Genomic DNA, 19,446 nt, shown 5'->3' on the forward strand with positions numbered 1-19,446 from the left:
GTCACCATGTGTAACTGTAGGTGGGATCTCCTCAGTCACCATGTGTATCTGTAGGTGGGATCTCCTCAGTCACCATGTGTATCTGTAGGTGGGATCTCCTCAGTCACCATGTGTATCTGTAGGTGGGATCTCCTGTCACCATGTGTAACTGTAGGTGGGATCTCCTCAGTCACCATGTGTATCTGTAGGTGGGATCTCCTCAGTCACCATGTGTATCTGTAGGTGGGATCTCCTCAGTCACCATGTGTATCTGTAGGTGGGATCTCCTCTGTCACCATGTGTATCTGTAGGTGGGATCTCCTCTGTCACCATGTGTAACTGTAGGTGGGATCTCCTCTGTCACCATGTGTATCTGTAGGTGGGATCTCCTCAGTCACCATGTGTATCTGTATTTGGGATCTCCTCAGTCACCATGTGTATCTGTAGGTGGGATCTCCTCTGTCACCATGTGTATCTGTAGGTGGGATCTCTTGTGACCATGTGTATCTGTAGGTGGGATCTCCTGTCACCATGTGTATTTGTAGGTGGGATCTCCTCTGTCACCGTGTGTATCTGTAGGTGGGATCTCCTCAGTCACCATGTGTATCTGTAGGTGGGATCTCCTGTCACCATGTGTATCTGTAGGTGGGATCTCCTCTGTCACCATGTGTATCTGTAGGTGGGATCTCCTGTCACCATGTGTATCTGTAGGTGGGATCTCCTGTCACCATGTGTATCTGTAGGTGGGATCTCCTGTCACCATGTGTATCTGTAGGTGGGATCTCCTGTCACCATGTGAATCTGTAGGTGGGATCTCCTCAGTCACCATGTGTATCTGTAGGTGGGATCTCCACAGTCACCATGTGTATCTGTAGGTGGGATCTCCTGTCACCATGTGTATCTGTAGGTGGGATCTCCTGTCACCATGTGTATCTGTAGGTGGGATCTCCTGTCACCATGTGTATCTGTAGGTGGGATCTCCTCAGTCACCATGTGTATCTGTAGGTGGGATCTCCTGTCACCATGTGTATCTGTAGGTGGGATCTCCTGTCACCATGTGTATCTGTAGGTGGGATCTCCTGTCACCGTGTGTATCTGTAGGTGGGATCTCCTGTCACCATGTGTATCTGTAGGTGGGATCTCCTGTCACCATGTGTATCTGTAGGTGGGATCTCCTGTCACCATGTGTATCTGTAGGTGGGATCTCCTCAGTCACCATGTGTATCTGTAGGTGGGATCTCCTCTGTCACCATGTGTATCTGTAGGTGGGATCTCCTCTGTCACCATGTGTATCTGTAGGTGGGATCTCCTGTCACCATGTGTATCTGTAGGTGGGATCTCCTGTCACCATGTGTATCTGTAGGTGGCTTCTCCTGTCACCATGTGTATCTGTAGGTGGGATCTCCTCAGTCACCATGTGTATCTGTAGGTGGGATCTCCTCTGTCACCATGTGTATCTGTAGGTGGGATCTCCTCTGTCACCATGTGTATCTGTAGGTGGGATCTCCTCTGTCACCATGTGTATCTGTAGGTGAGATCTCCTCTGTCACCATTTGTATCTGTAGGTGGGATCTCCTCTATCACCGTGTGTATCTGTAGGTGGGATCTCCTCAGTCACCATGTGTAACTGTAGGTGGGATCTCCTCTGTCACTATGTGTATCTGTAGGTGGGTTCTCCTGTCACCGTGTGTATCTGTAGGTGGGATCTCCTCAGTCACCATGTGTATCTGTAGGTGGGATCTCCTGTCACCATGTGTAACTGTAGGTGGGATCTCCTCTGTCACCATGTGTATCTGTAGGTGGGATCTCCTCTGTCACCATGTGTATCTGTAGGTGGGATCTCCTCTATCACCATGTGTATCTGTAGGTGGGATCTCCTCTATCACCGTGTGTATCTGTAGGTGGGATCTCCTCAGTCACCATGTGTAACTGTAGGTGGGATCTCCTCTGTCACCATGTGTATCTGTAGGTGGGATCTCCTGTCACCGTGTGTATCTGTAGGTGGGATCTCCTCAGTCACCATGTGTATCTGTAGGTGGGATCTCCTGTCACCATGTGTATCTGTAGGTGGGATCTCCTCAGTCACCATGTGTATCTGTAGGTGGGATCTCCTGTCACCATGTGTAACTGTAGGTGGGATCTCCTCAGTCACCATGTGTATCTGTAGGTGGGATCTCCTCAGTCACCATGTGTATCTGTAGGTGGGATCTCCTCAGTCACCATGTGTATCTGTAGGTGGGATCTCCTGTCACCATGTGTAACTGTAGGTGGGATCTCCTCAGTCACCATGTGTATCTGTAGGTGGGATCTCCTCAGTCACCATGTGTATCTGTAGGTGGGATCTCCTCAGTCACCATGTGTATCTGTAGGTGGGATCTCCTCTGTCACCATGTGTATCTGTAGGTGGGATCTCCTCTGTCACCATGTGTAACTGTAGGTGGGATCTCCTCTGTCACCATGTGTATCTGTAGGTGGGATCTCCTCAGTCACCATGTGTAACTGTAGGTGGGATCTCCTCTGTCACCATGTGTATCTGTAGGTGGGATCTCCTGTCACCGTGTGTATCTGTAGGTGGGATCTCCTCAGTCACCATGTGTATCTGTAGGTGGGATCTCCTGTCACCATGTGTATCTGTAGGTGGGTTCTCCTGTCACCGTGTGTATCTGTAGGTGGGATCTCCTCTGTCACCGTGTGTATCTGTAGGTGGGATCTCCTTTGTCACCATGTGTAACTGTAGGTGGGATCTCCTGTCACCATGTGTATCTGTAGGTGGGATCTCCTCAGTCACCATGTGTATCTGTAGGTGGGATCTCCTCAGTCACCATGTGTATATGTAGGTGGGTTCTCCTGTCACCATGTGTATCTGTAGGTGGGATCTCCTGTCACCATGTGTATCTGTAGGTGGGATCTCCTCTATCACCATGTGTATCTGTAGGTGGGATCTCCTCTATCACCGTGTGTATCTGTAGGTGGGATCTCCTCAGTCACCATGTGTAACTGTAGGTGGGATCTCCTCTGTCACCATGTGTATCTGTAGGTGGGATCTCCTGTCACCGTGTGTATCTGTAGGTGGGATCTCCTCAGTCACCATGTGTATCTGTAGGTGGGATCTCCTGTCACCATGTGTATCTGTAGGTGGGTTCTCCTGTCACCGTGTGTATCTGTAGGTGGGATCTCCTCTGTCACCGTGTGTATCTGTAGGTGGGATCTCCTCTGTCACCATGTGTAACTGTAGGTGGGATCTCCTGTCACCATGTGTATCTGTAGGTGGGATCTCCTCAGTCACCATGTGTATCTGTAGGTGGGATCTCCTCAGTCACCATGTGTATATGTAGGTGGGTTCTCCTGTCACCATGTGTATCTGTAGGTGGGATCTCCTGTCACCATGTGTATCTGTAGGTGGGATCTCCTCTGTCACCATGTGTATCTGTAGGTGGGTTCTCCTGTCACCATGTGTATCTGTAGGTGGGATCTCCTCTGTCACCATGTGTATCTGTAGGTGGGATCTCCTCAGTCACCATGTGTAACTGTAGGTGGGATCTCCTCTATCACCATGTGTATCTGTAGGTGGGATCTCCTCTGTCACCGTGTGTATCTGTAGGTGGGATCTCCTCTGTCACCATGTGTAACTGTAGGTGGGATCTCCTCTGTCACCATGTGTATCTGTAGGTGGGATCTCCTCAGTCACCATGTGTATCTGTAGGTGGGATCTCCTCAGTCACCATGTGTATCTGTATTTGGGATCTCCTCAGTCACCATGTGTATCTGTAGGTGGGATCTCCTCAGTCACCATGTGTATCTGTAGGTGGGATCTCCTGTGACCATGTGTATCTGTAGGTGGGATCTCCTCAGTCACCATGTGTATCTGTTGGTGGGATCTCCTCAGTCGCCATGTGTATCTGTAGGTGGGATCTCCTGTGACCATGTGTATCTGTATTTGGGATCTCCTCAGTCACCATGTGTATCTGTAGGTGGGATCTCCTCTATCACCATGTATATCTGTATTTGGGATCTCCTCTGTCACCATGTGTATCTGTATTTGGGATCTCCTCAGTCACCATGTGTATCTGTATTTGGGATCTCCTCAGTCACCATGTGTATCTGTAGGTGGGATCTCCTGTGACCATGTGTATCTGTATTTGGGATCTCCTCAGTCACCATGTGTATCTGTATTTGGGATCTCCACAGTCACCATGTGTATCTATCTGTAGGTGGGATCTCCTGTCACCATTTGTATCTGTAGGTGGGATCTCCTCAGTGACCATATGTATCTGTAGGTGGGATCTCCTCTGTCACCATTTGTATCTGTAGGTGGGATCTCCTCAGTCACCATGTGTATCTGTAGGTGGGATCTCCTCTATCACCATGTGTATCTGTAGGTGGGATCTCCTCTATCACCGTGTGTATCTGTAGGTGGGATCTCCTGTGACCATGTGTATCTGTATTTGGGATCTCCTCAGTCACCATGTGTATCTGTAGGTGGGATCTCCTGTCACCATGTGTATTTGTATTTGGGATCTCCTCAGTCACCATGTGTATCTGTAGGTGGGATCTCCTCTGTCACCATTTGTATCTGTAAGTGGGATCTCCTCTGTCACCATGTGTATCTGTAGGTGGGATCTCCTCTATCACCATGTGTATCTGTAGGTGGGATCTCCTCAGTCACCATGTGTATCTGTAGGTGGGATCTCCTGTCACCATGTGTATCTGTAGGTGGGATCTCCTCAGTCACCATGTGTAACTGTAGGTGGGATCTCCTGTCACCATGTGTATCTGTAGGTGTGATCTCCTGTCACCATGTGTATCTGTAGGTGGGATCTCCTCAGTCACCATGTGTATCTGTAGGTGGGTTCTCCTCAGTCACCATGTGTATCTGTAGGTGGGTTCTCCTCAGTCACCATGTGTATCTATCTGTAGGTGGGATCTCCTCTGTCACCATGTGTATCTGTAGGTGGGATCTCCTCTGTCACTATGTGTATCTGTAGGTGGGATCTCCTGTCACCATGTGTATCTGTAGGTGGGATCTCCTCAGTCACCATGTGTATCTGTAGGTGGGATCTCCTGTCACCATGTGTATCTGTAGGTGGGTTCTCCTGTCACCGTGTGTATCTGTAGGTGGGATCTCCTCTGTCACCGTGTGTATCTGTAGGTGGGATCTCCTCTGTCACCATGTGTAACTGTAGGTGGGATCTCCTGTCACCATGTGTATCTGTAGGTGGGATCTCCTCAGTCACCATGTGTATCTGTAGGTGGGATCTCCTCAGTCACCATGTGTATATGTAGGTGGGTTCTCCTGTCACCATGTGTATCTGTAGGTGGGATCTCCTGTCACCATGTGTATCTGTAGGTGGGATCTCCTCTGTCACCATGTGTATCTGTAGGTGGGTTCTCCTGTCACCATGTGTATCTGTAGGTGGGATCTCCTCTGTCACCATGTGTATCTGTAGGTGGGATCTCCTGTCACCATGTGTATCTGTAGGTGGGATCTCCTCAGTCACCATGTGTATCTGTAGGTGGGATCTCCTCAGTCACCATGTGTAACTGTAGGTGGGATCTCCTCTGTCACCGTGTGTATCTGTAGGTGGGATCTCCTCTGTCACCATGTGTAACTGTAGGTGGGATCTCCTCTGTCACCATGTGTATCTGTAGGTGGGATCTCCTCAGTCACCATGTGTATCTGTATTTGGGATCTCCTCAGTCACCATGTGTATCTGTAGGTGGGATCTCCTCTGTCACCATGTGTATCTGTAGGTGGGATCTCCTGTGACCATGTGTATCTGTAGGTGGGATCTCCTCAGTCACCATGTGTATCTGTAGGTGGGATCTCCTCAGTCACCATGTGTATCTGTAGGTGGGATCTCCTGTGACCATGTGTATCTGTATTTGGGATCTCCTCAGTCACCATGTGTATCTGTAGGTGGGATCTCCTCTATCACCATGTATATCTGTATTTGGGATCTCCTCTGTCACCATGTGTATCTGTATTTGGGATCTCCTCAGTCACCATGTGTATCTGTAGGTGGGATCTCCTGTGACCATGTGTATCTGTATTTGGGATCTCCTCAGTCACCATGTGTATCTGTATTTGGGATCTCCACAGTCACCATGTGTATCTATCTGTAGGTGGGATCTCCTGTCACCATTTGTATCTGTAGGTGGGATCTCCTCAGTGACCATGTGTATCTGTAGGTGGGATCTCCTCTGTCACCATTTGTATCTGTAGGTGGGATCTCCTCAGTCACCATGTGTATCTGTAGGTGGGTTCTCCTGTCACCGTGTGTATCTGTAGGTGGGATCTCCTCTATCACCATGTGTATCTGTAGGTGGGATCTCCTCAGTCACCATGTGTATCTGTAGGTGGGTTCTCCTGTCACCGTGTGTATCTGTAGGTGGGATCTCCTCTATCACCATGTGTATCTGTAGGTGGGATCTCCTCTGTCACCATGTGTATCTGTAGGTGGGATCTCCTGTGACCATGTGTATCTGTATTTGGGATCTCCTCAGTCACCATGTGTATCTGTAGGTGGGATCTCCTGTCACCATGTGTATCTGTATTTGGGATCTCCTCAGTCACCATGTGTATCTGTAGGTGGGATCTCCTCTGTCACCATTTGTATCTGTAGGTGGGATCTCCTCTGTCACCATGTGTATCTGTAGGTGGGATCTCCGCTATCACCATGTGTATCTGTAGGTGGGATCTCCTCTGTCACCATGTGTATCTGTAGGTGGGATCTCCTCTGTCACTATGTGTATCTGTAGGTGGGATCTCCTGTCACCATGTGTATCTGTAGGTGGGATCTCCTCAGTCACCATGTGTATCTGTAGGTGGGATCTCCTCAGTCACCATGTGTATATGTAGGTGGGATCTCCTCTGTCACCATGTGTATCTGTATTTGGGATCTCCTCAGTCACCATGTGTATCTGTAGGTGGGATCTCCTCAGTCACCATGTGTATCTGTAGGTGGGATCTCCTCAGTCACCATGTGTATATGTAGGTGGGATCTCCTCAGTCACCATGTGTATCTGTAGGTGGGATCTCCTCTGTCACCATGTGTATCTGTAGGTGGGATCTCCTCAGTCACCATGTGTATCTGTAGGTGGGATCTCCTCTGTCACCATGTGTAACTGTAGGTGGGATCTCCTCAGTCACCGTGTGTATCTGTAGGTGGGTTCTCCTGTCACCGTGTGTATCTGTAGGTGGGATCTCCTCTATCACCATGTGTATCTGTAGGTGGGATCTCCTCTATCACCGTGTGTATCTGTAGGTGGGATCTCCTCTATCACCATGTGTATCTGTAGGTGGGATCTCCTCTATCACCGTGTGTATCTGTAGGTGGGATCTCCTCTGTCACCGTGTGTAACTGTAGGTGGGATCTCCTCTATCACCATGTGTATCTGTAGGTGGGATCTCCTCTATCACCGTGTGTATCTGTAGGTGGGATCTCCTCAGTCACCATGTGTAACTGTAGGTGGGATCTCCTCTGTCACCATGTGTATCTGTAGGTGGGTTCTCCTGTCACCGTGTGTATCTGTAGGTGGGATCTCCTCAGTCAACATGTGTATCTGTAGGTGGGTTCTCCTGTCACCGTGTGTATCTGTAGGTGGGATCTCCTCTGTCACCGTGTGTATCTGTAGGTGGGATCTCCTCTGTCACCATGTGTAACTGTAGGTGGGATCTCCTGTCGCCATGTGTATCTGTATTTGGGATCTCCTCTGTCACCATGTGTAACTGTAGGTGGGATCTCCTGTCACCATGTGTATCTGTAGGTGGGATCTCCTCAGTCACCATGTGTATCTGTAGGTGGGATCTCCTCAGTCACCATGTGTATATGTAGGTGGGTTCTCCTGTCACCATGTGTATCTGTAGGTGGGATCTCCTGTCACCATGTGTATCTGTAGGTGGGATCTCCTCTGTCACCATGTGTATCTGTAGGTGGGTTCTCCTGTCACCATGTGTATCTGTAGGTGGGTTCTCCTGTCACCATGTGTATCTGTAGGTGGGATCTCCTCTGTCACCATGTGTATCTGTAGGTGGGATCTCCTCAGTCACCATGTGTAACTGTAGGTGGGATCTCCTCTATCACCATGTGTATCTGTAGGTGGGATCTCCTCTGTCACCGTGTGTATCTGTAGGTGGGATCTCCTCTGTCACCATGTGTAACTGTAGGTGGGATCTCCTCAGTCACCATGTGTAACTGTAGGTGGGATCTCCTCTATCACCATGTGTATCTGTAGGTGGGATCTCCTCTGTCACCGTGTGTATCTGTAGGTGGGATCTCCTCTGTCACCATGTGTAACTGTAGGTGGGATCTCCTCTGTCACCATGTGTATCTGTAGGTGGGATCTCCTCAGTCACCATGTGTATCTGTATTTGGGATCTCCTCAGTCACCATGTGTATCTGTAGGTGGGATCTCCTCAGTCACCATGTGTATCTGTAGGTGGGATCTCCTCTGTCACCATGTGTATCTGTAGGTGGGATCTCCTGTGACCATGTGTATCTGTAGGTGGGATCTCCTCAGTCACCATGTGTATCTGTAGGTGGGATCTCCTCTGTCACCGTGTGTATCTGTAGGTGGGATCTCCTGTGACCATGTGTATCTGTAGGTGGGATCACCCTCAGTCACCATGTGTATCTGTATTTGGGATCTCCTCAGTCACCATGTGTATCTGTATTTGGGATCTCCTGTGACCATGTGTATCTGTATTTGGGATCTCCTCAGTCACCATGTGTATCTGTAGGTGGGATCTCCTCTATCACCATGTATATCTGTATTTGGGATCTCCTCTGTCACCATGTGTATCTCTATTTGGGATCTCCTCAGTCACCATGTGTATCTGTATTTGGGATCTCCTCAGTCACCATGTGTATCTGTAGGTGGGATCTCCTGTAACCATGTGTATCTGTATTTGGGATCTCCACAGTCACCATGTGTATCTATCTGTAGGTGGGATCTCCTGTCACCATTTGTATCTGTAGGTGGGATCTCCTCAGTGACCATGTGTATCTTTAGGTGGGATCTCCTCAGTGACCATGTGTATCTTTAGGTGGGATCTCCTCTATCACCATGTGTATCTGTAGGTGGGATCTCCTCTATCACCATGTGTATCTGTATTTGGGATCTCCTCAGTCACCATGTGTATCTGTAGGTGGGATCTCCTCTGTCACCATGTGTATCTGTAGGTGGGATCTCCTGTGACCATGTGTATCTGTATTTGGGATCTCCTCAGTCACCATGTGTATCTGTATTTGGGATCTCCTCAGTCACCATGTGTATCTGTAGGTGGGATCTCCTCAGTCACCATGTGTATCTGTAGGTGGGATCTCCTCAGTCACCATGTGTAACTGTAGTTGGGATCTCCTCAGTCACCATGTGTATCTGTAGGTGGGATCTCCTCAGTCACCATGTGTAACTGTAGGTGGGATCTCCTCAGTCACCATGTGTATCTGTAGGTGGGATCTCCTCAGTCACCATGTGTATCTGTAGGTGGGATCTCCTGTGACCATGTGTATCTGTAGGTGGGATCTCCTCAGTCACCATGTGTATCTGTTGGTGGGATCTCCTCAGTCACCATGTGTATCTGTAGGTGGGATCTCCTGTGACCATGTGTATCTGTATTTGGGATCTCCTCAGTCACCATGTGTATCTGTAGGTGGGATCTCCTCTATCACCATGTATATCTGTATTTGGGATCTCCTCTGTCACCATGTGTATCTGTATTTGGGATCTCCTCAGTCACCATGTGTATCTGTATTTGGGATCTCCTCAGTCACCATGTGTATCTGTAGGTGGGATCTCCTGTGACCATGTGTATCTGTATTTGGGATCTCCTCAGTCACCATGTGTATCTGTATTTGGGATCTCCACAGTCACCATGTGTATCTATCTGTAGGTGGGATCTCCTGTCACCATTTGTATCTGTAGGTGGGATCTCCTCAGTGACCATGTGTATCTGTAGGTGGGATCTCCTCTGTCACCATTTGTATCTGTAGGTGGGATCTCCTCAGTCACCATGTGTATCTGTAGGTGGGATCTCCTCTATCACCATGTGTATCTGTAGGTGGGATCTCCTCTATCACCGTGTGTATCTGTAGGTGGGATCTCCTGTGACCATGTGTATCTGTATTTGGGATCTCCTCAGTCACCATGTGTATCTGTAGGTGGGATCTCCTGTCACCATGTGTATTTGTATTTGGGATCTCCTCAGTCACCATGTGTATCTGTAGGTGGGATCTCCTCTGTCACCATTTGTATCTGTAAGTGGGATCTCCTCTGTCACCATGTGTATCTGTAGGTGGGATCTCCTCTATCACCATGTGTATCTGTAGGTGGGATCTCCTCTGTCACCATGTGTATCTGTAGGTGGGATCTCCTGTCACCATGTGTATCTGTAGGTGGGATCTCCTCAGTCACCATGTGTAACTGTAGGTGGGATCTCCTGTCACCATGTGTATCTGTAGGTGTGATCTCCTGTCACCATGTGTATCTGTAGGTGGGATCTCCTCAGTCACCATGTGTATCTGTAGGTGGGTTCTCCTCAGTCACCATGTGTATCTGTAGGTGGGTTCTCCTCAGTCACCATGTGTATCTATCTGTAGGTGGGATCTCCTCTGTCACCATGTGTATCTGTAGGTGGGATCTCCTCTGTCACTATGTGTATCTGTAGGTGGGATCTCCTGTCACCATGTGTATCTGTAGGTGGGATCTCCTCAGTCACCATGTGTATCTGTAGGTGGGATCTACTGTCACCATGTGTATCTGTAGGTGGGTTCTCCTGTCACCGTGTGTATCTGTAGGTGGGATCTCCTCTGTCACCGTGTGTATCTGTAGGTGGGATCTCCTCTGTCACCATGTGTAACTGTAGGTGGGATCTCCTGTCACCATGTGTATCTGTAGGTGGGATCTCCTCAGTCACCATGTGTATCTGTAGGTGGGATCTCCTCAGTCACCATGTGTATATGTAGGTGGGTTCTCCTGTCACCATGTGTATCTGTAGGTGGGATCTCCTGTCACCATGTGTATCTGTAGGTGGGATCTCCTCTGTCACCATGTGTATCTGTAGGTGGGTTCTCCTGTCACCATGTGTATCTGTAGGTGGGATCTCCTCTGTCACCATGTGTATCTGTAGGTGGGATCTCCTGTCACCATGTGTATCTGTAGGTGGGATCTCCTCAGTCACCATGTGTATCTGTAGGTGGGATCTCCTCAGTCACCATGTGTAACTGTAGGTGGGATCTCCTCTATCACCATGTGTATCTGTAGGTGGGATCTCCTCTGTCACCGTGTGTATCTGTAGGTGGGATCTCCTCTGTCACCATGTGTAACTGTAGGTGGGATCTCCTCTGTCACCATGTGTATCTGTAGGTGGGATCTCCTCAGTCACCATGTGTATCTGTATTTGGGATCTCCTCAGTCACCATGTGTATCTGTAGGTGGGATCTCCTCTGTCACCATGTGTATCTGTAGGTGGGATCTCCTGTGACCATGTGTATCTGTAGGTGGGATCTCCTCAGTCACCATGTGTATCTGTAGGTGGGATCTCCTCAGTCACCATGTGTATCTGTAGGTGGGATCTCCTGTGACCATGTGTATCTGTATTTGGGATCTCCTCAGTCACCATGTGTATCTGTAGGTGGGATCTCCTCTATCACCATGTATATCTGTATTTGGGATCTCCTCTGTCACCATGTGTATCTGTATTTGGGATCTCCTCTGTCACCATGTGTATCTGTAGGTGGGATCTCCTGTGACCATGTGTATCTGTATTTGGGATCTCCTCAGTCACCATGTGTATCTGTATTTGGGATCTCCACAGTCACCATGTGTATCTATCTGTAGGTGGGATCTCCTGTCACCATTTGTATCTGTAGGTGGGATCTCCTCAGTGACCATGTGTATCTGTAGGTGGGATCTCCTCTGTCACCATTTGTATCTGTAGGTGGGATCTCCTCAGTCACCATGTGTATCTGTAGGTGGGTTCTCCTGTCACCGTGTGTATCTGTAGGTGGGATCTCCTCTATCACCATGTGTATCTGTAGGTGGGATCTCCTCAGTCACCATGTGTATCTGTAGGTGGGATCTCCTCAGTCACCATGTGTATCTGTAGGTGTGATCTCCTGTGACCATGTGTATCTGTATTTGGGATCTCCTCAGTCACCATGTGTATCTGTAGGTGGGATCTCCTCTGTCACCATTTGTATCTGTAGGTGGGATCTCCTCTGTCACCATGTGTATCTGTAGGTGGGATCTCCTCTATCACCATGTGTATCTGTAGGTGGGATCTCCTCTGTCACCATGTGTATCTGTAGGTGGGATCTCCTCTGTCACTATGTGTATCTGTAGGTGGGATCTCCTGTCACCATGTGTATCTGTAGGTGGGATCTCCTCAGTCACCATGTGTAACTGTAGGTGGGATCTCCTGTCACCATGTGTATCTGTAGGTGGGATCTCCTGTCACCATGTGTATCTGTAGGTGGGATCTCCTCAGTCACCATGTGTATCTGTAGGTGGGTTCTCCTCAGTCACCATGTGTATCTGTAGGTGGGTTCTCCTCAGTCACCATGTGTATCTATCTGTAGGTGGGATCTCCTGTCACCATGTGTATCTGTAGGTGGGATCTCCTCTGTCACCGTGTGTAACTGTAGGTGGGATCTCCTCTGTCACCATGTGTATCTGTAGGTGGGATCTCCTGTCACCGTGTGTATCTGTAGGTGGGTTCTCCTGTCACCGTGTGTATCTGTAGGTGGGATCTCCTCTATCACCATGTGTATCTGTAGGTGGGATCTCCTCTATCACCGTGTGTATCTGTAGGTGGGATCTCCACTATCACCATGTGTATCTGTAGGTGGGATCTCCTCTATCACCGTGTGTATCTGTAGGTGGGATCTCCTCTGTCACCGTGTGTAACTGTAGGTGGGATCTCCTCTATCACCATGTGTATCTGTAGGTGGGATCTCCTCTATCACCGTGTGTATCTGTAGGTGGGATCTCCTCAGTCACCATGTGTAACTGTAGGTGGGATCTCCTCTGTCACCGTGTGTATCTGTAGGTGGGATCTCCTCAGTCAACATGTGTATCTGTAGGTGGGTTCTCCTGTCACCGTGTGTATCTGTAGGTGGCATCTCCTCTGTCACCGTGTGTATCTGTAGGTGGGATCTCCTCTGTCACCATGTGTAACTGTAGGTGGGATCTCCTGTCACCATGTGTATCTGTATTTGGGATCTCCTCTGTCACCATGTGTAACTGTAGGTGGGATCTCCTGTCACCATGTGTATCTGTAGGTGGGATCTCCTCAGTCACCATGTGTATCTGTAGGTGGGATCTCCTCAGTCACCATGTGTATATGTAGGTGGGTTCTCCTGTCACCATGTGTATCTGTAGGTGGGATCTCCTGTCACCATGTGTATCTGTAGGTGGGATCTCCTCTGTCACCATGTGTATCTGTAGGTGGGTTCTCCTGTCACCATGTGTATCTGTAGGTGGGATCTCCTCTGTCACCATGTGTATCTGTAGGTGGGATCTCCTCTGTCACCATGTGTATCTGTAGGTGGGATCTCCTCAGTCACCATTTGTAACTGTAGGTGGGATCTCCTCTATCACCATGTGTATCTATAGGTGGGATCTCCTCTGTCACCGTGTGTATCTGTAGGTGGGATCTCCTCTGTCACCATGTGTAACTGTAGGTGGGATCTCCTCAGTCACCATGTGTAACTGTAGGTGGGATCTCCTCTATCACCATGTGTATCTGTATTTGGGATCTCCTGTCACCATGTGTAACTGTAGGTGGGATCTCCTCTGTCACCATGTGTATCTGTAGGTGGGATCTCCTCAGTCACCATGTATATCTGTATTTGGGATCTCCTCAGTCACCATGTGTATCTGTAGGTGGGATCTCCTCAGTCACCATGTGTAACTGTAGGTGGGATCTCCTCAGTCACCATGTGTATCTGTATTTGGGATCTCCTGTCACCATGTGTAACTGTAGGTGGGATCTCCTCTGTCACCATGTGTATCTGTAGGTGGGATCTCCTCAGTCACCATGTATATCTGTATTTGGGATCTCCTCAGTCACCATGTGTATCTGTAGGTGGGATCTCCTCTGTCACCATGTGTATCTGTAGGTGGGATCTCCTGTGACCATGTGTATCTGTAGGTGGGATCACCCTCAGTCACCATGTGTATCTGTAGGTGGGATCTCCTCAGTCACCATGTGTATCTGTATTTGGGATCTCCTCAGTCACCATGTGTATCTGTAGGTGGGATCTCCTGTGACCATGTGTATCTGTATTTGGGATCTCCTCACTCACCATGTGTATCTGTAGGTGGGATCTCCTCTATCACCATGTATATCTGTATTTGGGATCTCCTCTGTCACCATGTGTATCTCTATTTGGGATCTCCTCAGTCACCATGTGTATCTGTATTTGGGATCTCCTCAGTCACCATGTGTATCTGTAGGTGGGATCTCCTGTAACCATGTGTATCTGTATTTGGGATCTCCACAGTCGCCATGTGTATCTATCTGTAGGTGGGATCTCCTGTCACCATTTGTATCTGTAGGTGGGATCTCCTCAGTGACCATGTGTATCTGTAGGTGGGATCTCCTCAGTCACCATGTGTATCTGTAGGTGGGATCTCCTCTATCACCATGTGTATCTGTATTTGGGATCTCCTCAGTCACCATGTGTATCTGTAGGTGGGATCTCCTCTGTCACCATGTGTATCTGTAGGTGGGATCTCCTGTGACCATGTGTATCTGTATTTGGGATCTCCTCAGTCACCATGTGTATCTGTATTTGGGATCTCCTCAGTCACCATGTGTATCTGTAGGTGGGATCTCCTCAGTCACCATGTGTATCTGTAGGTGGGATCTCCTCAGTCACCATGTGTATATGTAGGTGGGATCTCCTCTGTCACCATGTGTATCTGTATTTGGGATCTCCTCAGTCACCATGTGTATCTGTAGGTGGGATCTCCTCAGTCACCATGTGTATCTGTAGGTGGGATCTCCTCAGTCACCATGTGTATCTGTAGGTGGGATCTCCTCTGTCACCATGTGTAACTGTAGGTGGTATCTCCTCAGTCACCGTGTGTATCTGTAGGTGGGTTCTCCTGTCACCGTGTGTATCTGTAGGTGGGATCTCCTCTATCACCATGTGTATCTGTAGGTGGGATCTCCTCTATCACCGTGTGTATCTGTAGGTGGGATCTCCTCTATCACCATGTGTATCTGTAGGTGGGATCTCCTCTATCACCGTGTGTATCTGTAGGTGGGATCTCCTCTGTCACCGTGTGTAACTGTAGGTGGGATCTCCTCTATCACCATGTGTATCTGTAGGTGGGATCTCCTCTATCACCGTGTGTATCTGTAGGTGGGATCTCCTCAGTCACCATGTGTAACTGTAGGTGGGATCTCCTCTGTCACCGTGTGTATCTGTAGGTGGGATCTCCTCAGTCAACATGTGTATCTGTAGGTGGGTTCTCCTGTCACCGTGTGTATCTGTAGGTGGCATCTCCTCTGTCACCGTGTGTATCTGTAGGTGGGATCTCCTCTGTCACCATGTGTAACTGTAGGTGGGATCTCCTGTCACCATGTGTATCTGTATTTGGGATCTCCTCTGTCACCATGTGTAACTGTAGGTGGGATCTCCTGTCACCATGTGTATCTGTAGGTGGGATCTCCTCAGTCACCATGTGTATCTGTAGGTGGGATCTCCTCAGTCACCATGTGTATATGTAGGTGGGTTCTCCTGTCACCATGTGTATCTGTAGGTGGGATCTCCTGTCACCATGTGTATCTGTAGGTGGGATCTCCTCTGTCACCATGTGTATCTGTAGGTGGGTTCTCCTGTCACCATGTGTATCTGTAGGTGGGATCTCCTCTGTCACCATGTGTATCTGTAGGTGGGATCTCCTCTGTCACCATGTGTATCTGTAGGTGGGATCTCCTCAGTCACCATTTGTAACTGTAGGTGGGATCTCCTCTATCACCATGTGTATCTATAGGTGGGATCTCCTCTGTCACCGTGTGTATCTGTAGGTGGGATCTCCTCTGTCACCATGTGTAACTGTAGGTGGGATCTCCTCAGTCACCATGTGTAACTGTAGGTGGGATCTCCTCTATCACCATGTGTATCTGTATTTGGGATCTCCTGTCACCATGTGTAACTGTAGGTGGGATCTCCTCTGTCACCATGTGTATCTGTAGGTGGGATCTCCTCAGTCACCATGTATATCTGTATTTGGGATCTCCTCAGTCACCATGTGTATCTGTAGGTGGGATCTCCTCAGTCACCATGTGTAACTGTAGGTGGGATCTCCTCAGTCACCATGTGTATCTGTATTTGGGATCTCCTGTCACCATGTGTAACTGTAGGTGGGATCTCCTCTGTCACCATGTGTATCTGTAGGTGGGATCTCCTCAGTCACCATGTATATCTGTATTTGGGATCTCCTCAGTCACCATGTGTATCTGTAGGTGGGATCTCCTCTGTCACCATGTGTATCTGTAGGTGGGATCTCCTGTGACCATGTGTATCTGTAGGTGGGATCACCCTCAGTCACCATGTGTATCTGTAGGTGGGATCTCCTCAGTCACCATGTGTATCTGTATTTGGGATCTCCTCAGTCACCATGTGTATCTGTAGGTGGGATCTCCTGTGACCATGTGTATCTGTATTTGGGATCTCCTCACTCACCATGTGTATCTGTAGGTGGGATCTCCTCTATCACCATGTATATCTGTATTTGGGATCTCCTCTGTCACCATGTGTATCTCTATTTGGGATCTCCTCAGTCACCATGTGTATCTGTATTTGGGATCTCCTCAGTCACCATGTGTATCTGTAGGTGGGATCTCCTGTAACCATGTGTATCTGTATTTGGGATCTCCACAGTCGCCATGTGTATCTATCTGTAGGTGGGATCTCCTGTCACCATTTGTATCTGTAGGTGGGATCTCCTCAGTGACCATGTGTATCTGTAGGTGGGATCTCCTCAGTCACCATGTGTATCTGTAGGTGGGATCTCCTCTATCACCATGTGTATCTGTATTTGGGATCTCCTCAGTCACCATGTGTATCTGTAGGTGGGATCTCCTCTGTCACCATGTGTATCTGTAGGTGGGATCTCCTGTGACCATGTGTATCTGTATTTGGGATCTCCTCAGTCACCATGTGTATCTGTATTTGGGATCTCCTCAGTCACCATGTGTATCTGTAGGTGGGATCTCCTCAGTCACCATGTGTATCTGTAGGTGGGATCTCCTCAGTCACCATGTGTATATGTAGGTGGGATCTCCTCTGTCACCATGTGTATCTGTATTTGGGATCTCCTCAGTCACCATGTGTATCTGTAGGTGGGATCTCCTCAGTCACCATGTGTATCTGTAGGTGGGATCTCCTCAGTCACCATGTGTATCTGTAGGTGGGATCTCCTCTGTCACCATGTGTAACTGTAGGTGGTATCTCCTCAGTCACCGTGTGTATCTGTAGGTGGGTTCTCCTGTCACCGTGTGTATCTGTAGGTGGGATCTCCTCTATCACCATGTGTATCTGTAGGTGGGATCTCCTCTATCACCGTGTGTATCTGTAGGTGGGATCTCCTCTATCACCATGTGTATCTGTAGGTGGGATCTCCTCTATCACCGTGTGTATCTGTAGGTGGGATCTCCTCTGTCACCGTGTGTAACTGTAGGTGGGATCTCCTCTATCACCATGTGTATCTGTAGGTGGGATCTCCTCTATCACCGTGTGTATCTGTAGGTGGGATCTCCTCAGTCACCATGTGTAACTGTAGGTGGGATCTCCTCTGTCACCATGTGTATCTGTAGGTGGGATCTCCTGTCACCGTGTGTATCTGTAGGTGGGATCTCCTCAGTCACCATGTGTATCTGTAGGTGGGATCTCCTGTCACCATGTGTATCTGTAGGTGGGTTCTCCTGTCACCGTGTGTATCTGTAGGTGGGATCTCCTCTGTCACCGTGTGTATCTGTAGGTGGGATCTCCTCTGTCACCATGTGTAACTGTAGGTGGGATCTCCTGTCACCATGTGTATCTGTAGGTGGGATCTCCTCAGTCACCATGTGTATCTGTAGGTGGGATCTCCTCAGTCACCGTGTGTATATGTAGGTGGGTTCTCCTGTCACCATGTGTATCTGTAGGTGGGATCTCCTGTCACCATGTGTATCTGTAGGTGGGATCTCCTCTATCACCATGTGTATCTGTAGGTGGGATCTCCTCTATCACCGTGTGTATCTGTAGGTGGGATCTCCTCAGTCACCATGTGTAACTGTAGGTGGGATCTCCTCTGTCACCATGTGTATCTGTAGGTGGGATCTCCTGTCACCGTGTGTATCTGTAGGTGGGATCTCCTCAGTCACCATGTGTATCTGTAGGTGGGATCTCCTGTCACCATGTGTATCTGTAGGTGGGTTCTCCTGTCACCGTGTGTATCTGTAGGTGGGATCTCCTCTGTCACCGTGTGTATCTGTAGGTGGGATCTCCTCTGTCACTATGTGTAACTGTAGGTGGGATCTCCTGTCACCATGTGTATCTGTGGTTGGATCTCCTCAGTCACCATGTGTATCTGTAGGTGGGATCTCCTCAGTCACCATGTGTATATGTAGGTGGGTTCTCCTGTCACCATGTGTATCTGTAGGTGGGATCTCCTGTCACCATGTGTATCTGTAGGTGGGATCTCCTCTGTCACCATGTGTATCTGTAGGTGGGTTCTCCTGTCACCATGTGTATCTGTAGGTGGGATCTCCTCTGTCACCATGTGTATCTGTAGGTGGGATCTCCTCAGTCACCATGTGTAACTGTAGGTAGGATCTCCTCTATCACCATGTGTATCTGTAGGTGGGATCTCCTCTGTCACCGTGTGTATCTGTAGGTGGGATCTCCTCTGTCACCATGTGTAACTGTAGGTGGGATCTCCTCTGTCACCATGTGTATCTGTAGGTGGGATCTCCTCAGTCACCATGTGTATCTGTAGGTGGGATCTCCTCAGTCACCATGTGTATCTGTATTTGGGATCTCCTCAGTCACCATGTGTATCTGTAGGTGGGATCTCCTCTGTCACCATGTGTATCTGTAGGTGGGATCTCCTGTGACCATGTGTATCTGTAGCTGGGATCTCCTCAGTCACCATGTGTATCTGTAGGTGGGATCTCCTGTAACCATGTGTATCTGTATTTGGGATCTCCACACTCGCCATGTGTATCTATCTGTAGGTGGGATCTCCTGTCACCATTTGTATCTGTAGGTGGGATCTCCTCAGTGACCATGTGTATCTGTAGGTGGGATCTCCTCAGTCACCATGTGTATCTGTAGGTGGGATCTCCTCTATCACCATGTGTATCTGTATTTGGGATCTCCTCAGTCACCATGTGTATCTGTAGGTGGGATCTCCTCTGTCACCATGTGTATCTGTAGGTGGGATCTCCTGTGACCATGTGTATCTGTATTT

At 48.8% G+C, this 19,446-nt stretch overlaps 1 protein-coding gene across 1 annotated transcript in view; it reads left to right on the forward strand.

Annotated features, from left to right (window-relative positions):
• The window catches only part of LOC142186341 (tRNA wybutosine-synthesizing protein 4-like), a gene marked incomplete at its 3' end in the record, with an annotated part of 194,440 nt that overhangs the window by 66,237 nt on the left and 108,757 nt on the right, over positions 1-19,446 (forward strand). The window lies entirely within an intron of this gene.

The sequence above is a fragment of the Leptodactylus fuscus genome, assembly GCF_031893055.1.
Source record: "Leptodactylus fuscus isolate aLepFus1 chromosome 2 unlocalized genomic scaffold, aLepFus1.hap2 SUPER_2_unloc_4, whole genome shotgun sequence".
Lineage (NCBI taxonomy): Eukaryota > Metazoa > Chordata > Amphibia > Anura > Leptodactylidae > Leptodactylus > Leptodactylus fuscus.